We start from the raw sequence: 10,184 nt of genomic DNA on the forward strand, positions 1-10,184 counted from the left end.
AACATGGTATTACATGGTATTATCCTCATGGCATAATACAGCAAGTGCATTGGAATCATGAATATCACAGTCTGCTTTAGGTCATCACAGGCTTCAGCAGAGAATCATTGTACCTGAAGTCTGTAGATCCTTGGGGGAGGGATTAATCTCCATGGCAAGAGGACCACAATTTCATATGCACATGATACATTGTTGATGAGCAAAACTACATATCTCCTTAAATGGATGCACTGTTTTCTTTCAAATGTCTTATAGAGACTGTTATGATAAATAAATGCAGATTTACTAGAAGGATTACAGAGTTTATAGTAGCTTGTGTCATATATTTTTCAATTAGCAGACACTAAAATGTACCAATTTTTGAGTAAATGTGGTGAATATTCGTGTTAGAAGAGGTTTCCTGCCTCCCTGAGGCTGTGAATGGTGTGGGGTGGAGTTAGTGACATCTGGTGGTGGCAGCTCCCACTAGATGGATTAACTTACTGAAGACTGGTACTGGCTCTTTACCATTCGACACACAAACTTTGACACTTGGTATTTAGTAAGTCAATATTGAATAAATAATAAGCTAATATATGAATAAAGTTTGGGCTACTTCTACCACTGCATTCTGACATGTTATATAGAACTCCAGCTATCTTGTCTCCATAAGAACAATTAAAAGGCAGAGAGTTAGAGAGAGAGAGAGAGAGAGAGAGAGAGAGAGAGAGAGAGAGAAGTTTTTAGTTAGTTGGTACATACATACTATGCTAATTTACATTTTTCAGTGATACAGTCATGTGGATCAACTCACATACTGGTATATGAACTTTTCCCCACCCAATGAGTCAGTTGAGATGGTAATAATAATTTAATTTAATGCTCTTCATTTGTGACTGCCACACTAAAACCCTGACATATATTAGTTGCAAAAAAGAGATGATCCATGTTTTTTGAATTTTTCTTTCACTAACTTTATGTGATTTTTAAAGAATTTTGACTGAAAATGAAAAAAACTCTTTGGTGAAATCTTCAAGTGGAGTAAATCATGTACTTGGGATACTTTTAATTAAATTATTTTCCATGTTGAGGTTTTAGCTTTGGTTGTGACATGAGCCAGATGTCCTAATCAGCTTTTATATATAGACCAGAGATTTTGCCCCAAACTCCACAGGTAAGATCAGGATAGGCAGTTTTAAAGTTTTCCTTCTTCTTCACTTCTGGGACTGTAAACTCACAGAAAATCTAGGCAGACCCTAATTTATAAACATTCAATTTATACTCACGCCATTGACGCACCATGAGAAGGATAATAAGAGAAAATGGAATTATGAAATTCAGAGAATCTCAAATGGTTGGAGCTGAAAGGGAGCTTAGAGGTCATCACAGTTTAACCTGTTCATTTTATTGAAGTGACTGGTACAAGATCACACATCTAGTAAGCTCTGATTTCACCTCTTTCAGTATTGGATCAGCTAATGACTACAAACATGGTCTAGCGTGCCACTCTAGAGCCTCTTTACACCCACCCCAGGAGCTGATCTTTAGGGACAAAATCAGTAGGCAAAATCTGGTTTGCTTTGGCTAATTATTGACTTGACAGGGCATTGGCAAGTAGAAGGAGAGTGAGGTCAGTGCATTTCTTTTTTTTTAAAAAAAATATATTTTATTGATTTTTTACAGAGAGGAAGGGAGAGGGATAGAGAGTTAGAAACATCGATGAGAGAGAAACACCGATCAGCTGCTTCCTGCACACTCCCCACTGGGAATGTGCCTGCAACCAAGGTACATGCCCTTGACTGGAATCGAACCTGGGACTCTTGAGTCTGCAGGCCTACACTCTATCCACTGAGCCAAACCGGTTAGGGTGGTCAGTGCATTTCTTACCATGATGGCCTGGACTACAGGTCGTTGATGCTGTGTTCACTACTGAAAGCCAGTTCCTGTTGGAGACCCCCCTTCAGTGATGGCTTTCTCTTTTAATTCTGGTATCTTTGTCTTTTTAGGCCTAGAGATAGTATCGACTCCCACTTTTTAGCAGTTACAAGGTACTTCACTGTCCCTTATTGGCTTATCTTAATGTTGCTCACATTTCTAAAAGGGTCCAATTATTAAACTCTCCTCAATTGCTCCAATGAGTATAAAATTGATTTCCTGTTTGAACTCTGATGGCTCTATCCCATCCTCTGTCACCTTATTCTTTTCCCTCATAACACAAATTACAGGCTATATTCAACCTATAAACATTTGTTTACTCATTTATTATCTGACCTTCCTGACTAGAATGTGTTTCCATGGTTTGGCACAGTGCCTGACACATAGTAGGTATTCGATAAATGTTTGTTGAATAAATGGATCCAGGCATACAAACTTCTAGTTCAAAATTCTTTCTAAACTTTACAGTGAGAATAACTCTATAGAGCTTTAAGAAAAATTTTAATTTATTTCAACTACAATGTGAATTGCATAGGCTTTGTGGCTGGTAGCTACTATTTAATATGCTGTTTTTATGCTAAAAGGTCCTTCAGGTCAACACATTATTCCCCATAGCACATGAAGGCAGTAACCAGGCATATCTTGCCTATGGCTTATGCCTAAGGCTTTGCACACTGACTGGTACAGACATAAGTTTTCCCTTGTGCTGAGTACCAAACTTACTACTGGTGCCTTTTAGATGCATAAGGCATGGACTCTACCTTTGAGGGGCCCATAGTCTTACTGAAGAGACTGTAATTTAAACAATGTAAGGTAATAGGTGATATAGTGAAGTCTATGGGAAAGTATTTCAGGATCACAGAGAGGGGAGAAAGTCCAAGGAACTCTTGATAGATGATCTGGTGGAAGGAGAGGGGCCCTGCTAGGGACCTTCCTCTTCTGAAACTCCTTATTCAAAAATACGGATTCTAAAGTGCATTTTGGCAATCCAATTTATTAAGATGCTGGGTATTTCATGTAAATACCAAGTTTGCCTAATTCTTTTCTTTTTTCTCATTTAAAGTCTTTATTGTTGAAAGTGTTACATATGTTTCCTTTTTCCCTCATTGACCTCTCCCCACCCACTCCTGCCACCAGTGTGGTTTGCATAATTCTTGATGCTGGTTTTTATTTTCCTTCTTTTATCTTTTTATTTTCTTCAGGAAAAATAGTGAAGGAAGTAAAGGTCATTTTTTAATCTGAATTTTCTGAGTGTCCGCCATGTTCAAAACATAAAATCTGTTTAAAAAATGGTAAAATCTGGTTAGTCACGAGTACTCTTTTAGAGCTTCATCAAACTTATCTGACATTATATAGGAAAAAAATTTTACATGGGGGAAAAAAAGAAAGAAGAAAAACTTACATTCCCCACCAGAGGGAGACAGTTTTTTCCTTTTTCCTTTCAAAACCTCAATTCTGATTAACACAGATTTGAAGAGTACAGTACAAGGTTTACTAGGGATGATTAATACCCAGAGGAAAAGAACAAACTTACAATCTAATTTGTTTACTTTTGTCTTTTAATATCAAATTATTTTCGAGTTTTAAGTTCTGTTCTGCCAGCACAGTAAATGCTACTTAATAAGCATAGAACTTTAAGAGCTACTTGTTATTTCAGTGTCAACTTTATCTCTAATCATATTAGTATGGATTCAGATAGGACACTGATAATATAACAACATGGAATAATGTAACATAATTACTTCCTGTAGTAAGACATTTTCAAATTAACCCTAAACTAATAGAGACAAGGGGTATGGTGGTGTGGTGGAGGAAGAGGAACTGGTAGGTAGCATGACCTTTCTACTGCCAAGACTGTAGATGTTGGAATAAGCTAAACTGACTGACAGTTTTCACTATGCTGCAACTCTTTAAAAAATTTAAAGAGAAATTGACTTATAGTAGTTACTAATTTAGGAAAAGTGATACATGAGCAATAACGCCTATCCATGGCATATCTATGCCTAGGGTAATTAAACATTTATCAGAAATAGAGAATTGTCTAGAGATTTAAAATGTAAGACCTACTGTACTTTTAAAAAGTCCAATTTCACGCCCAATTTAGTAGAGCCGTAGATCGTGATGTCCAGTGTAATTACTTGGACATTTCATTCTTCTCAATGGTTCTTTTTGGAAACCAGTTCAGATCTGACCTGTGTAAATGTTTTTTAAATTACTTCAAAACATTTTACAAATCCAATTAGTGACAGTCAAATCTTCCCAGCTTACCTCATTTGACATAAGAGCCACTGACGTAGCCTTACTGCTTATTGTGATTCTTGTTTACTTACTTTTATCATTTTCAGAATAAGTACAGCTAGAATATGGAATAATTCTCAGAAGCTCACATTTAAATGTGGAATAACATGGAGGCATCAGGTGAAATATTTGTCTATTTATGAGCATGAGTTTCTCATCGTAATTCAGTGAAGGTAAATGAATGCTTTGGAAAAGCACAGAGTGTCACTTAAGTTTCCCTTGCCTCAGGTATCATTTAATCAGCATGCACAGTTAATAATTCTGCTTTTTCTATTTGTCAAGATCTCAATATTTTTTCAATATGAGGCCTGCTCCAGTGTACTTTACATGACACTTTATAATTAGTGGTACTTGAGAATTTGGCAGTTTTAAAAATTCATACAACATTCTTAGTTACAATTTATAAATGATTTTAAAGTATAATTAACATTCATCTTTACAAGTTATATGCAAACAAATATGCAAATTCAGAAATAAATATGCAAACATATAAAATGTTTTTGAATTAAGTAGTCCTTAACATTTTTAATGAAATCAATATTTTATTCATATTTTGCACACAATTTTGAGTGCTTACTGATTTGAGGGGTTTATAGCATATAGGCTTTTGCATATTGCAACCTCTAACTACCAGCAATGGGAGGGAAATGAGAATGAGTTCCTTTTTTTGGTGAAAACTGAAAGGATGATTTGAGAGACAAATCATATAGGTGCTGTCAGTGGGTTATTGATGCAATTAAAACAGGCTTTTTGCTCCTTGAACTCTTTACCTTATAAGAACCTCTACTTCCTTAGATGACACAAAACCTGCTTGGATCTCAGGAAGATGAAGTTGAAAACATCAACAAAGTGCCCCAACTTCTTGAGTTGGTGGCTGACAAAGGCTAATAATTGAGTTGTTAACTATGAATTTTTAATGTATTCAAGTCTGAAGAGAGAAGAATTCAGGGCTCAACATGAGAAGAACAAAGGATTATCAGGAAAGTGCACCTTCAATGGAGAAGTCACTAAGCAAGACTATAGATTCAGTAGGTTTACTTATTTAAAAATATTTCTTCTAGAGGTTAACTGACTCAACAAACACTCATCTTTCAAGGCCCAGCTTCAGCTCCTTTTCAAGGCAGAATTCTCACTACTGGGGTCTTCCTTCTCCAAATTCATATTGTGTTATAAGACAGCTAGGCTAAGGTTTTCATTTGCTCATTATGGGCAAGGCCTATACTCAGGGCTATCAGGGACACACAGAAATATAAGACTTTATCAATTAGCACACACAGTTTAGGTTTAAAATGTTCTCTAATTTTTATAGGCAAGCATGTTTTATTATTATTTTTAAATGGAAAATTTCTTGAGGAAAAAGAACATTTGTAAAAGAGATGTTGAGAATTTATTTTGAGTGGCAGTTCTGATAAATTTGTAGTTCACTGGAATGTTGTGCAAAGAAGGATTCTGAGGTTGTGTTATTAGTATCAGCATTGCCATGTTTTTGTCATCCTTGCTCAACTTAGAATCTTGTTTTAGTAGCATTTCTTTTATTAGAGAATGAGTAGCATTTCTTTTATTAGAGAATGAGAGCTTTATGATTCATTTAATTTCCCTTTTTTAGCTGCTAGAAACTCATAGGAAAATTTTGATATAATTTTCCCTTTTTATTACTTGAGTTTTCTTTTTGTTTTGTGATATGTTATTATACTGTAATTTGTTTTAAACAGCCAGTTATTCTAAATCTTTTTGAGAAACAGATACTTATATATACTTCTTTCTATAAACTTTATGGAGCCTCACATAGGTCCAGGGCCCTACGGAGGCATAGAATATATGCACTTTTATTGCATGTAGAACACAGAACTTGATGCTATGGGACTCCTATATGGTAAGTGCACAATGATGCATGAATGAATGAGTGAGTGAATGAATGAGTTCAGAAGGAATTCGAACCATGAAAAAGATCATGATGGGATGTGATTTACCAAGGAAAGCATCAGACTGGAGATAAATCTTGGCTAATGCCTTTAAAAAGGCATAGACTAAAGATTCGAACAGTAGGAAATGGTGTGGAGGAGAATAAAGGTTTAGTAAGAAGAATTGAAAATGACAGGAGCCATAATATTCGAGTCCTCTACCTGGGACTATTTTCTTGGGTGAAATGTAAGAATTCAGAGAGCAAGACTTTTTTTTATAATTCATTCAGGACAGATTACAGTAGCCGTCTACACAGTATTTTCAGGGTTGTTTAAAGTTGGTTGATGATAAAGGTGGTTCTGCTACCTATATTTATTTCAAACTCCAAAAATAAAATCACAGGCTGTGATTATTTGAACTTGCTTATTTAAGGTATAATAATTCACTTAGCTGCATCACAAATTAATCTTCCTTCATAGAGTGAGAATAAGCAATCAAAATTCTGTTTTGCTACAAGCTGCTCTATAATGTTTGTGGGGACTGGTTTTGTTTATTTGCTGCTTTACGATAGTCTTAGGTAAACAACATATAGCTCTATCTATGTGCATCTGGGTAGGCTTCAACATTTTTATTATGCAACTTAAACATGGAAAACCAGATCTGCTGCAGTTAACAAAACAACTAAATCTCATTCGGTATAACACAAACCGCCACCACCTTCTTGTCAACTAACCTTGGTCTTTAAAGACTATCCGTACACAATTAGTCACTTCCATATGCCATTCATTCTTCCCTTACTTTACTTTTTTTTTTTTCCCTCTCAATGTTTTGTTTCTCTGGGCTGAATTTCATCTCAGTTGATTGCCCAATTCGCTTTTCATTCAGTCATAATTGTTTTTTGAATTGTCTTAAATTCTCAAATGGATTATGACAATTTGAAAATTAACAATGGCGCCTTAATTGCTTGGGGCTGTGTGATCCACAAAACCCTGTTGGCTGATGTTTCCCCCACCACCACCTATTTTTTTTTTTTTAAAGCCAAATGTGAAAAAGTAGAAATGAATAGACACAAGCAGAAAATACATATGGTTGTAATTTACAAAAACGCTTAATTTTCCAATATTTGGAAATCAACCATAAATACCCACCAAACCATTTAAATACAGAACTTACTTTTAAAAATCCAAAAGCGTTTTCTTTCATTTAAACTCAGTTTCTTTCTCTTGTGGAAGTAGGAACATAGATGAGCAGGACAACATTACCTGCATGTGTATGGACATAAAAAATCAGGAAAAATCATTATTCTTTAATGATCTGATTTCAGTTGGGCCCTCAATGCTGCCTGGCAATCCTCTTACTTGTCCCTGGTCCGCTTCTAGAATTCCTCCTGAGGCAGCTGTTTCAAACCTTTAAACTTGTGTCATTCTTTTCACCCCTCTCATTCTCAACCTTTAGCCCTGCTGTATAATTTTCAGAGAATATAGCAGTTTCCGAGCATCTTCTTGGACTTTCTTTGCTTCTACCTGCAGACTCACCTATAGAAACACACACACATTTTAACCTCTTTCTTCCTCAGTTTTGAAGGAAGATATGTTTCCCTTCATTCTAATATTATCCTTTTAGGTGTATTGGAGTCTATTCCACTGGCCTCTTCTCTAGATGTCAATCTCTTTCTTTCCCTATTCTCCGGCTCCCTCTATTCAGCCTGCAGACATGATCAAGTCTGGTCTTCACTATCTACCACTACTTTAACATCCCCAACTCCGTTCTTGTCTCTTTCACATTTGGCCTTCATGTGCAGCCAACTCTGTCTTCCACCTGCAACTCCCCTCCCCATTCTCTGTGCATTGGGGATTAGAAAAAGAAGGTCTCTCCTATTCCAGGTAATCACCTGAGAGCTTTTGCCTATTTACTTTCCTTTCTTAGCTTATCATGGTCTTCTCTATTTCCTCGTTCTTTTTAAAAAAAATACATTTAAAAAAATTGATTTCAGAGAGGAATGGAGAGGGAGATCGAGATAGAAACATTAATGATGAGAGAGAATCATTGATTGGCTGCCTTCTGCACACCTCCTGTATGCCCCCTCCACCCTCCCTACTGGGGATAGAGCTTGTAACCCAGGTATGTACCCTGACCGGAAACTGAACCGTGATCTCCTGGTTCAAAGGTCAATGCTCAACCACTGAGCCACACTGGCTGGGCTCTATTTCCTTGTTCTTAAAACTTCCTTTAGACCAGTGGTTCTCAACCTGTGGGTCGCGACCCCTTTGGGGGTCGAACGACCCTTTCACAGGAGTCGCCTAAGACCATCGGAAAACACATATATAATTACATATTGTTTTTGTGATTAATCACTATGCTTGAGTTATGTTCAATTTGTAACAATGAAAATACATCCTGCATATCAGATATTTACATTATGATTCATAACAGTAGCAAAATTACAGTTATGAAGTAGCAACAAAAATAATTTTATGGTTGGGTCACCACAACATGAGGAACTGTACTAAAGGGTCGTGGCATTAGGAAGGTTGAGAACCACTGCTTTAGACAGATATTTCTGGGTCTGCAAATTTTGATCTTGTGTGTTTCTCTGGTTTTAGCTTTCATGTACTTCCTGGGTCCTAACTTGACCTGGTGGGCCAAAGTTTGGTCCTTTCTGCCAGACAAGGGGGTCTCAGACATTTTCCTGTACTTCAAAGCATTTTGAAAACACTGTCTCTACTTCCTCAGCTCCCACTCACTTCTCATCCCATTGAACCACCTGGTCTTCCTAAGATTATGGATGACTTCCTGATGGCTAGATCCTATGGCCCATTTTAAGTTTCATCATTTTCTCAGATTTTTAACACTTGACTTTTTTTTATTTTTTGAAGCTTTCCCCCCATTGGCTTCCAGAATACCAATCAGAATTCATTTTTACTGCTCTGGTTTTTGAGATACAAAGGGGAGTAACAGATGGCCTCTGCCTCCAGGGACGTTACAATAGGGGAAAAGAGAGACAAGTAAACAGGCAAGTACAAATCTAGAAATAAAGTTATGCATGGAAGAATGCTCATTCTTGTACACATAGGGTGAAAGAGGGCTTGATTTATTTCTTAACTGAGGCTTGAGGGATGACTAGGAGCTACCTAGGATGGGACCTGGAATCAGTCACATTTTAGAAATATCACTCTGGTTGCTGAGAAGATAATGAATTGGGTGATTGTAAGAGTGGTGGCAGGTTTATGGGTTAAAAGGCTGTGGCAGAAATCTAGGCCAGATGTTCTGGCTCAATGCAGGGGAATGGTAATGAGATAGAAAAAGGTGAAAGCAAGTGATGGATTTTAGTGATAAGAAGGATAAATAATGGAAAAGACTTGGTAATTGCCCTAGCTAGTTTGGCTCAGTGGATAGAGCATCAGCCTGCAGACTGAAGGGTCCTGGGTTTGATTCTGGTCAAGGGCACATGCCTGGGTTGTGGGCTCGGTTCCCTGTAGGGGGCGAGCAGGAGGTAACCAATTAATGGTTCTCTCTCATCATTGATGTTTCTGTCTTTCTCCCTCTCCCTTCCTCTCTGAAATCAATAAAAATATTAAAAAGAAAACAAAGCAAAAAAACATGAAAAGACTTGGTAATAGGCTGGTTTCACCTATTAAAAGTTTTTTTTTAAGTTACAAATGAAACTTTTTCTTACATTTAAACTCATTATGAATATTTATTTTTAATAATATGAAGGAAAACACACTATTATATTTTTAATAGCTTCCGATTGCTGTTATAAAAATTACCACAAATTTAGAGGCTTATAAGAACACAAATGTATTATTTCACTGCTACTGTAGATTAAAAGTCCAGGTAGACTTGACTGGGTTGTATGCCTAAACTGAAATTAAGATGTTAACTGACTTGGGCTTTTTTGTAGAAGCTCTGGGAATAACCTGCTTCCAAGCTCATTCGGATGGCTGGACAAATTCAGTTCCTCGCAGCTATAGGACTGAGGGCCCCCTTTCCTGTGGTCTGCCAACCAAGGGCTGCTATTGGCTGCTAAAGGCCACTCATATTTTTTCAAATGCACCCCCCACCCCCCA

This window comes from Myotis lucifugus, unplaced genomic scaffold (genome assembly GCF_000147115.1).
Source record: "Myotis lucifugus unplaced genomic scaffold, Myoluc2.0 scaffold_126, whole genome shotgun sequence".
In the NCBI taxonomy this organism is placed as follows: Eukaryota; Metazoa; Chordata; class Mammalia; order Chiroptera; family Vespertilionidae; genus Myotis; species Myotis lucifugus.